Source organism: Elephantulus edwardii, unplaced genomic scaffold (assembly GCF_000299155.1).
Source record: "Elephantulus edwardii isolate Elephantulus edwardi_28Jun2011 unplaced genomic scaffold, EleEdw1.0 scaffold00121, whole genome shotgun sequence".
In the NCBI taxonomy this organism is placed as follows: Eukaryota; Metazoa; Chordata; class Mammalia; order Macroscelidea; family Macroscelididae; genus Elephantulus; species Elephantulus edwardii.
In genome coordinates, this window is record NW_006399871.1 from 7,754,754 (window position 1) to 7,765,883 (window position 11,130).

The 11,130-nt window shown below is 43.7% G+C and overlaps 1 pseudogene; it reads right to left on the reverse strand.

Annotated features, from left to right (window-relative positions):
* The window catches only part of LOC102853493, a 3,175-nt pseudogene extending 2,419 nt beyond the window's left edge, over positions 1-756 (reverse strand).
* Between the last annotated feature and the right edge of the window lie 10,374 nt (positions 757-11,130).

Genomic DNA, 11,130 nt, shown 5'->3' on the forward strand with positions numbered 1-11,130 from the left:
CCCCACCCCCAGTTTGCTCTTCTCTTTGAAAAGTAAAAGAAAAACTCTTTCATTGTTATACAATCCCTCCCTCCAAGTCCACTCCGCTATGTAGCCTTCATTCTGGACTCCCATCATGACAATTTCTAAGACAAGCAGAAGTCACAGGGAGGGAAAATGGGTCGAGTCTGAAATACGAATGCCAAAGACTTTCAGTCTTGATCAAATAGATTTCCAAAGAGTTGATTCCCCATTTTTTTTCCCAAGGATTCCCCAACTTTTCTTATCCAGAGAAACATTCTGGCATTTGATGTTTCTGCATTCGAGCCCCAGGCAGAGCCTTGAGCACGCCTCAGATTGTGATCAGAGAAGCAGTGGGCTCCCGCGGGGCTGACGTTCTGCGGGGCATTTCATGATAAATTTATCAAAGCCGCAGGAGCCAAAGCTTTATAAATAATTCTGGCACCCTTCACAGCTCATTATTTGCTGCCAGCCCGTTGGGGGCAATTAGTTGCCATAAAAAGGCGAGGCTTCCGGTTCACACAGTTGCATTCGCAGCACTTTTATTTTTATGGACACTTCATTTCCTCAATCTCCAGATTAACTTCTGCAATGTTGGAGATTTTGAAAACTTATTTATGAAAACCCCGTAAAAAAGCCGTGCTGAAACCAAAGCTAAGGATTATCCGTCCATGTCGGGGTCATCTCCCGACAGATTGAGCCCCCACAGTTTGTGGGGCGCTATGCTGGGACGAGCTCTCTCGCTCTCGGCGGCATCGTTGGTCGTGAGCTTTGCTGATAATTCAAAGGCTGGCAGTCTCAGGCGTTTCGAATCCTTCAGCTGCTCTGAGAGAGGAAAATGGGCAGCCTTACATCTGGTATCTGACTTATGGCCCCAAACGTGAGCCCGTGGCACGCCAAATTTTTGTTTGCTTTACATAGAAGTGTAATTCACACTGTAGTCTTTGGTCTTTATTGTTGTTGTTATGTGCCATCGAGTCGTTCGGGACTCATAGCGACCCTATGTACAAGAGCCCTAAACACCGTTCTATCCTGTGCCATCCTCGCAGTCTCAAACACACTCATTCCCACCACTCCACTCACAGAATCCATCCATCTCATCGAGGGTCTTCCTCTCCCGCGCTGTCCCTCTCCAAGGACCAGTCCCTCCTTGCAACATGCCCAAAGTAAGTCAGATGAAGCTTCAGAATCCTTGACTCCAAGGAGCACTCTGGCTTCACCCTCTCCAGGACAAACCTGTTTGTTTTCCTAGCAGTCCATGGTATATTCATCACTCTTCTCCAGCACCACAGCTCAAAGGCATCAATTCTTTTTCTATCATCCCTAGTCACTGTCCAACTCTCCAATGCATAGCATGTAATTGCAAAGACTATAGCCTGGATCAGGCGCACCTTAGTCTCTAGCCTGATGTTGTTGCTCTTCAGTACCCTTGAGAGGTCCTTCACAGCTGACTTTCCCAGTGCAATTTGTCTCCTGATTTTCCTGGCTGCTGTTTCCAAGAGTGTTGACTGTGGAACCAAATAAATGAAAACTGTTAACTATCTTAATCTCTTCACCATCCACACTGATGCTGCCAATTGGCCCAGTGGTGAGAATCTTTGTTTTCTTGATGTTGAGCTTCAATTCATATTGAAGGCTGCCCAATGGTATGCACAGGAATAAAATTTTTTACATTTGTGGAAGGACTCTCTGGAGAAGCTCAATATCAGCAGTGAAAACCAGGCCGGATGCTGATTGTGGGACAGACCACCAACTACTCATATGCAAGTTCAAGCTCAAGTTGAGGGAGATTGATCTTTATTAGTAAATGTTTTAAGGCCTGATCATTTTTAGCAGACACCACTGTGTCATCTTCCTATCTCAGGTTGTTAATGAATCGTCCTTCAATCTTGAGGCCACAGTTTTCTTCATATTGTCCAACTTCTCAGAGTTTTTGTTCAGCATCATATTGAATAAGTATGATGAAAGAATCCATCCCTGACACACTTTTCCTGATTTGAAACCTTGCCGTATCCCCATACGCTCTTCGAAGGACTGCAACTTGATTTATCTACAGATTCCACATGAGCACAATCAGGCGTTCTGGAATTCTCATTCTACTCAACATTAGCCATGATTTGTTGTGATCCATGCAGCCTTGCAAGAGTCAATAAAACAAACACTATGAGGTTTGTTCCTACCCATATCTTTAAGAATCTGTGGTAAGTCAGTCTAGGTTCAGCTGACTTGTACTTAGCCTTACTTTAGAGCTTGGAACATTTTCATGAATTTAAAATCTGCATGTAAACGAGAGAAGGGGATTGTGATGTAGAAGTTGTGCAAGTGTGAGTTGGGCCAGTTATTTAAAATTGAATGCAAATATGCACAACATTAAAGGGTAAGGACAGTTTCCTGGTGGCCTGGTGGTGAGAAGCTGCGCTGCAATCCCAAAGGCACATAGTTCGAGGCCACTAGCTGCTCCACGGGAGAAGGATGGGCAAAACTGCCTCTGAAAATCCTCTGGAGGGTCAGGTATGGGTCGGTTCTGACTTGATGGTAAACAACAACAACAACAACAGTTGCCTGTAAATCAGAAATACATAACCCAGTGACTGCTCATAATCGAGAATCTCTAGTTTAATAAGATGATTTCTGTGTGAGTCGAAGATGTCTAACTTTTAAAATTTCCTTCACCCCCAAAAAGCCTCACCACTTTCTATCATCCTGGGAGCCAAACTCGTGGTTCAAATCCACCCACAACTCCTCTCCTTATGAGATGGAAAGTCTCCTCCCCTGCAATTTACAGCCTTGAAAGCCCAATAGGTGGTCAGCTATGAATTGGTTTTGAGTCGATGGCAATTGAGTTTGGTTTTCAGTCATATTTAAAAATGAAGGAGATTAGGCAATGGATTGGAATGGACTGGCAAGGTTCTACACAATGACACAGGGTGACTGTGAGGTGGAGGGGGGTTTCTGTGAGAGGTTAGGCATGAGAACAGCCCCCTGTGGGCTAAAATGCAGAGTAAAATCTGTCAGAGAACCTACTCTGAAGACCTGCCAGCAAGCTCTCCCCCACGTCATTTCCAGTGGTCCCACTGCCAGGCATTTTAGGTGCTGGGCGCCCTAATACCTTTGTCTCACACCTTGCCAACTTCAGAATCTCAGGCGGTTGGAATACATCATCTGTGCTTTGCTTTTGGCTCAGACACATTTTCTCTTTTGATTCTCAAATGGTTTCTTTTCTTCCTCCCCCCCATGTCTACTTTAGTTCTAGCTGTCAAAGTTGTTTTCCCCAATCCATTCCTACTTGATTTAATTGCTATACTTTTTCTGGAGAAAACCCAGAGTTACTCTGATTTCCGTCCCCCTCCTTCACTTCCCCCGTTAGGCTTGATGCCTGTCGTCTGAAACAAGCTATTCTCACTTTAGTCCGTTCCTGTGGGGTTTGTGGTTGTTGATCTTTCCACGTGGCAGTCCTGCTTCTTTTCTCATTCCCATTCTTTCTCTGTAAGAGCTATTTAATCAGGGGAGACACAGTGGAAGAGATGTGCATTATCACTACACTCCTGTATCTCCTTGATGCTGCCAGATATTTTTGAAGAGAAACTCACAGGCATGTCTCATTTCTCCAGGATCTCTCTGTTAACAAAACAAGGGGGCTTTTGATTCTCTGAGCTGGGGACTGGAAATAGGGAAACAGGCACCAGGGACTCCAGTTGAGTGTTACAAAGTGTATGAAGTGAGGTCACAGAACGTGGGTTTTGAATAAGATAGCAAATACCATCTGGCCTGTTGAATCATGTCCTCTGATTGACTCAATACAGAGTCCTTAAGCTCCAACTAGGGCCCGGCAAGGAGGGCTAGCTAGTTTCTTGGCCCCAGAAGCTCACAAACACTTGTCCTTTCTCCTGATACGTGCCAAACAGAGGTGGTGACAAGGACCAAGAGAGCCCGGTGGAGACGGAGAGGATTACTAATGTTTTTATGGGGAGAGGAGAGAGGTGGGCTGAGTGGGGACATCTGTCTGCCCTTGTTGACCAACTTGGGGCCTGGGGAGTGGCCATCTGGCTGGAGTGCCCTCCCTTCTGGAGCTCATGTTGTGGTTTTTTGCTCACAGCTGGAGGAGGTTGGGGTCACAGAGATCTAAACCCTTCTGTAGGGAAGAGTGGTAGGATAGGGCGAGGAGGAGCTGGAAGAAAAGAAAGGGATGAGGAGATAAGGAATGAATACAAGAAAGGAAGTTAAGGGAATTTCTCAACAAAGAAGGCTGGAGTAGGATCCAAAGGTCTTGAGACTATTTGTACAGGAAGCTTCTGGAGGCCGGGGCAGTAAGACCTCAACAAGGGTGTGGTGTGATCGGAACGTGTGAAATGTAATTGGCTTAGAAAGACACACATAAGCCCCTTAAGTAAAGAACTACTCAAACCTTTGTTAGAGACCCAACTATAGCGCAAACCCAGTGCTGTTGAGTTGCTTTTGACCCGTACTGACCTTGTATAACACAGTAGAACTGACCGACAGGCTTTCCAAGCCTATACACACTCTTTATGGAGCCAGACTGCTTTATCTTTCTTTGGTGGAGTTGTTGATGGGTTCAAATGGTTGACTTTTCAGCAAGCAGCTGAACGCTTTAACTGAAGTGTCACCATGGCTCATTTATTAGGGACTGAAAACACAAACTCGTTACCATCAAGTTAGAACCGACTCAGACCTGACCCTCCAGGAGATTTATGGATTATGTAAATCACAGGGGAGGTAATCGCCCAACTTTCTCCCAAGAAGCAGCTGGTGGATTTGAACCTGCAGAGAGGTTCCGTTGTTAGGTTAACTGCACAACTCCCTACGGACTATGCACTAGTGTTGTTGTTGTTATGTGCCGTCGAGTCATTTGTGACTCATAGCGACCCTATGTACAGCAGCCTTAAACCCTGCTCTATCCTGTGCCAATCACACTGCCTCTGACACACCCATCCCGATTACCCCAGTCACTGAATCAATCCATCTCATAGAGGGCTTTCCCCTCCTGCACTGTCCCTCCACCCTCCCAAGCATGATGTCCCTCTCCAAGGACCTGTCCCTCCTTGCAACATGTCCAAAGTATGTCAGACGAAGCCCCAGAATCCTTGCCTCCAAGGAGCAGCCTGCTTTAACCCTCTCTAGGATGAATCTGGTTGTTTTCTTGGCAGTACATGGTACATTCAATACTCTTCTCCAGCACCACAGCTCAGAGGCATCAACTCTCCTTCTATCCTCCCTAGTCATTGTCCAACTCTCTGACGCGTAATAACTGATTGCATAACAAGTGATTGCAAAGACCATGGCCTGTATCAGGCAAGATGTATTTATTTCAGGGGAAAGTGAGCCAAAGAGGTTAAAAAAACCCAAATCTCTGGAGACTGGTTCATAGGATGACCGCCAGTCTCTGAAAGTAAAGTTTGTCAAGCTCATCATAGCTCCTATTTATTGAATTCTCCTCTGGCACCGAGCACCGTTTTCACTGTCAATGTTAACTCGCTTCGTCCTCATAGAACTCCAGGTTGACATGGAACCAAGATGTACTTGATCTCGACCATGTAACAGGAACACTGTTGTTGTTGGGGAAACAGTAGAGAAGTCTGTCCTTGTGGAACAGATAAACTGGTACGTAGGCTGAGAGAGCTAATAAAGAGAAAGAAGTGAAATATATGTTGTTGTTGTTGTTGTTAGGTGCCGTCAAGGTGACCGTGACACGTAGCGACCCTATGAACAACAGATCTGGACCCTGTCCAGCCTGCACCTCCCTCATCATCTCTGACACACTTGAGCTGCTGTCACTGTGTCAACTCATGTTGTTCATGGTCTTCCTCTCTTTCTTCGACCCTCCACATTTCCCAGCCAGATGTCTTTTTCCCAAACCTGGCCTCCTCCTGACAACTTGTCTAAGGTATGTGAGATGAAGCACCATCATTCCTGCCTCTAAGGGACACGCTGGTTGCCTTTCTTCAAGACAAATGAGTTATTTGATGGGTGGAGGGAGCGGGTGAAGGAAATGGGAAGGACCCGGCATGGACCTGAAGAGACAGGGTAATGATGGGCAAGGTCCACTGGTGATTAATTCTATAAAACATAATGCATGAGAAACAGATGAGGGAGAGAACTGTTTAAAGGGATATATGATTGGGTATTATTGTCATGACGGGAGTCCAGAATGAAGGCTGCACAGCGGAGTGGACTTGAGGGGAGGGGTTGTATAACAATGAAAGAATTTTTCTTTTACTTTTCAAAGAGAAGAGCAAATTGGGGGGTGGGGGAAGAGGTGGGGAGGAAGAAAAGTGCAACAATGAATGAATAAAAATTCAAAGTCTTTGTAAACTTTCATTAAAATTAATTAAAAAAACCATAATGCGTCAGAATGATGGTATAAAACACAATGTGAATGAAGAATAGTGTGAAACACAGTGTATATGAACTTCATAAACAAACCCATATAAAGAAAAAAAAGACATGTGTTTGTTTTGTCAGCCCACAGAAATGGTTAACCTATTGTTTCCCTGACAAACCCTATATAGTCATGATCACGGTACGTAAGTTCTGTGTGGCAATTGCAACAAATTATTGAACCCAGCAGAAAAATACTGGAGTGTGTGGGAAGGCACGGTTAGTGCTCGGATTGGTATAAAGGTTTAGAGCACGAAGCTTCAGGGGCCATGTCTGCCCTCAGAGTAATCGGGTTTGGGCTGTTGATGCTGTGAATGGGAATTCTGTGACTCCTGTGAAATTAGTGGGGGTCAGATGCTGCCACTTCCACCGCCACATGGATTTTCCACCTTCTATGAAGTGAAACCCCCACCTCCAAGCAACTCCTTTATTAACCAGAGTTACAGCACACACAGGCTTGACATTTTCCTTTTGCTTATTAATTTGAAAAATAATCGTAATAGATACCATGTCTCTGGATGATATAGTCTGGGCTTCCCTACTAGCTTGAAGGATGACCGATTGAGCCCATCCAGTAGCACTGAAGAAGCCCTGTGATCCCTGCTTTTGGAAAGATTACAGCCAGCAGAACTCTGTGGAGTAGTGTGACTCTGCCCCTTGGGGTTGCTATAAAGAAGTAACTGACTCTATAGTGACAGTTGGGGTGTTTGCTTTTTTCTACTTCATATTTAGGGAGTTGCTTTGTTATTGTGTCATTGTTGAGTACCATTGAATCAGACTGACCTGTAGGTGACCCTCCAGTGGGTCTTCAGAGGCAATAAATCACACAGGTGGAGATTGTCCGTCTTTCTTCCACAGAGCAGCTCTTGGATTCGAACCGCGTGCCTCTGACACGGCAGCGTAGCTTCTTACCACTAGATGAGAAGGAGCTGAGCCTGGCTCTTAATAGCTTTATTCATATATCCACTTTGACAAATGGGGAAATGAGGATGAGTTAGTAAGAGGAGTATCCAGGATTTGATGTTAGGTCCTCCCGGCTGCAGAGACTAAGGTCTTCACTGCAGGACACAACCCTTTCCAGAGAGCAGTGGGGAACTCACCTAACTCTGGACTCTGTCTAGTGCCTCGCTTGTTCGTCCTGCTCTGCCATGCAGGAAATCAATATTCTGGAGTCTGGGGGAGGGAGGGGGGAAGGCATGTGTATCTCTAAGGTTGAGAGGAATTACGATTCAAGTTGCATTTTAATCTCAGTGCTACCACTGGATTGTTTAATTTTTGAATACTTGAGTGATTAAGCAGTCACTCAAAAGTCAGCCCTTGGCTAGCTGTAAACAGATTTGAGTGATTCAGCTATTAAAAAATGATAAAGGAATATATGATCATAAATACATATGCTCTCTACACACACACACACACACACACACACACACACTTACTTTACCTTTCTGTACCATATGATAAACACATGTAAATTGAAGGAACCTTATATCGAGAGGAATTTGTTTACAAAGGTATCTGGGAGAAGCTGCGCCTTTGCTGTAGGAATGAGGAGATTTACAGAAGCTGGAAGACCAACATTGTGACACAGAGAACATTTGTACAGTGACACTATTCATTTAATTGGCAGCTGCGTAAAAAATCATCAGACATTAAGGACAGAAGCTGGTGTGAGGGTGGGCTTATAGGACCCACCAGCTAACCTGTTCAGAGAGGATGTGACTGGACTCCAGGGCTTGGAGGTTTCAGAACCTGGGACTTCTCCTTTTCTTATCTCTGCTAACTGTGCTTTATCATGGTCCAATATGACAGCTACCAGCTTCTCGCTCCTGCCTCTATAGCCTGGTTTATAGCAATTGCGAAGAGCATATTTAATTTTTATTCAATTTATTAGTCCTTAATAGGCTCTGGATGTAAACATGATGCACTGATTGGCTCAGCCCTCGGTCACATGATCTAACCTTGATCACCAGGATGTGGCCTGGAGAGTGTAATAGGTAGACTTAAAAGAAATAAAAGGGAGCTCTGGTGGCCTAGTGGCAAAAAGCTGCACTGCAGTCTCAGAGGCGTGAGGTTTGAATCCACCAGATGCTCTGCTGGAGAAGGAGAGGCAATGTCCTCCTCCTGTACCAGTCAGATCTGATTTGACGGTACACACACACACACACAATAATAAAATTAAAAAAAAAAAGTAAAAGCAAAGTTACAAGACATGGTGTGAATAAGTGACAGGAAGAATATCCAACAGAACCCCACGGTTTCAAGCATATAGTGAATGGTCAAATGCTTAATTGTTTGTGTCACCCAGGAACAAACTTACATTTTGTACCTACATGCACTTACATTGTAAGTACACTCCATGTACTTACATTGGAAAAAAGAGCCTACTTTTCTATTTGAGGGTCTGTCTCTACTTTAGGAAGCTCTGGTGGTCTAGTCAGTAGGGAGCAGTGCCATCAACCCCAAGGCAGGTGGTTTGAATCCACAAGCTGCTCTGAAGGAGACATGGGCAGTCTCCTCTTGTGCAACTTACGGCCTCTGAAAACTCACTGGAGGACCAACTTCATGGTGTTTAATTTTAAAAACAAACAAAAAAAAAGATGATGTTTCCATTATCTGTTCCTAATTGTGGAATTTCTGGTAATTTATAATTTAATATTTTGTCTTTTTGTTCATCTGTATTTTTGAATTTATTTAACTGTGATAAAAAAGTATATGTCTAGGGAGCTCTGGCGGCCTAGTGGCAAGAAGCTGCACTGCAATCCCAGAGGAACACAGTTCGAGTCCACCAGATGCTCTGCCGGAGAAGGAGGCGCAATATCCTCCTGTACCAGTCAGATCTGATTTGACGGTACACGCACACAAAATAAAAAAATTAAAAAAAAATTTAAAAAAGTATATGTCTGATTTATAATATACTTACTTTTTTTGTTTTATGGGAGTGAAGCTTTACAAATCATCCTGTTTTTTTCATATAATCATTCATAGATTGTTTTATAGCCTTAATTATCATTGATAAATGTAATTAATTAGTCCCCATGCCTAGTCAATCCCTTACTTCAAAACACATGCACGTTTAAGCTTATCTTGCAGAACTGTTAAAGAAGATGACAATTAGACATTGTTTCCTGTCTCTTGCCTTCTCCTTCTCTCATCCTACTTCAGGATCCTGCAGGGAAGGGGGAAGGTGTCCCTCACAATAACAACTGTACAATCCCTTCAGACTCTCTTCAGTTGTGGTTCTTAAAGTTATGGTTCAACATTAGATGGGTCTCTTCATAGGCCCCACCCTAGCCCCGGTGAATCAAACACTACAGGGTCAGGTCCAAAGATTTGTGTTTCAACAAGCCCTCAAATGGATTCTAAGGCATGAAGGTTTTCTGCTTTTGTTTTTACAAGAAATATTATTTTATTATATTTTAACTATAGTTACATGGCAAATTAGGTTCACTCTTAGCAATTTTTACATAACTTGTTCCTCAGCATTGGTTACAGTTTACACTATGTTGGCATTTTCATTATTTCCACCATGTTTTTTCTATTTCCCTTGATCTAACTTCTCTTTATTCCTTGCTTTCTCCTCTTTGATTTTAGTAAATGTTGTCTGACCTCACACATTTAATTGTTTTGGGGGGGCACATTATTCACGGGTAGTATTGTTTATTTCATAAGCCAATCTATCATCTCGCTGAAAGGTGACCTGCAGAATTAAATTCAAATTCAAGTTCAAAGCTTGGTTGTCATGGGGTGATTGTGTTGGGGATTCCTCTAGTCTCAATAGGTCTAGTATTGTTGTTAGGTGCTGTTGAGTTTGACTCAGAGTGACCCTATAAACAGCTGACCTGAACCCCGCCCTATCCTGCTCCATCCTCATCATCTCTGACACTTTAGAGGCCATCGCTGAAGTCACCAGGTCACTTCATCTCTTAGATGGGTCTTCCTCTCCTTTACTGACCTTCCGTCTTTCCAAGCATGACGTTCCTTCCCAAGGAATAGCCTCACCTAGCTACACATCCAAAGTATGAGAGATGAAGCTTCACCATCCTTGCCTCCAAGGAGCAGTCTGGCTACACTTTTCCCAAGACATATTCGTTCTTTTGACAGTCCTTGGGATATTCAGAGAAGACTCCTGCAGCAATTCAAATGTATCAACTCTTCTTCTGTCATCTTTACCCATTGTCCAGCTCTCTGATATGTAGCAGATGATTGAGAAGACCACGGCCTGAATCAGGCACAACTTCATCTTCAGACCACCATCATTGCTCTTCAGAGTTTAGCATTTTGGAGAGATCCCTGACAGTACACTTGCCCAATGCAATGTGTCTCCTGATTTTGTGATTGTTGACCAAGCAAGATAAAATCATTGTCGACTTCAATACTTTCTCCTAAACTTTTTTTTTTAAAACCCACAAACCAAACCCCAACCACCCAACTAACAACAACCAAAGAATTTTAGCTTTGTTCAACATTTTTTTTCTATTCTCCCTGGGATCTTCTACTTTATTCCTAGTCTGAACGTTTGATAGTGGTAACTGACTACCGTTTAGTTCTTCTGCTCTCCAGCTAGAAGAGGCTGTGGTGTGTGTACGCTATGAGGCTTGCGGGCTAGGTTTTCCTTTGAGATTTCTATTTCCTTCATTGTCTTTTGCTCTATACAAATGGTGACCAATAGTTGTATCTTAGCTGATGTTCACCAAGTCATAAGACCCCAGACCACCAATGTAGGATGCCAAACAT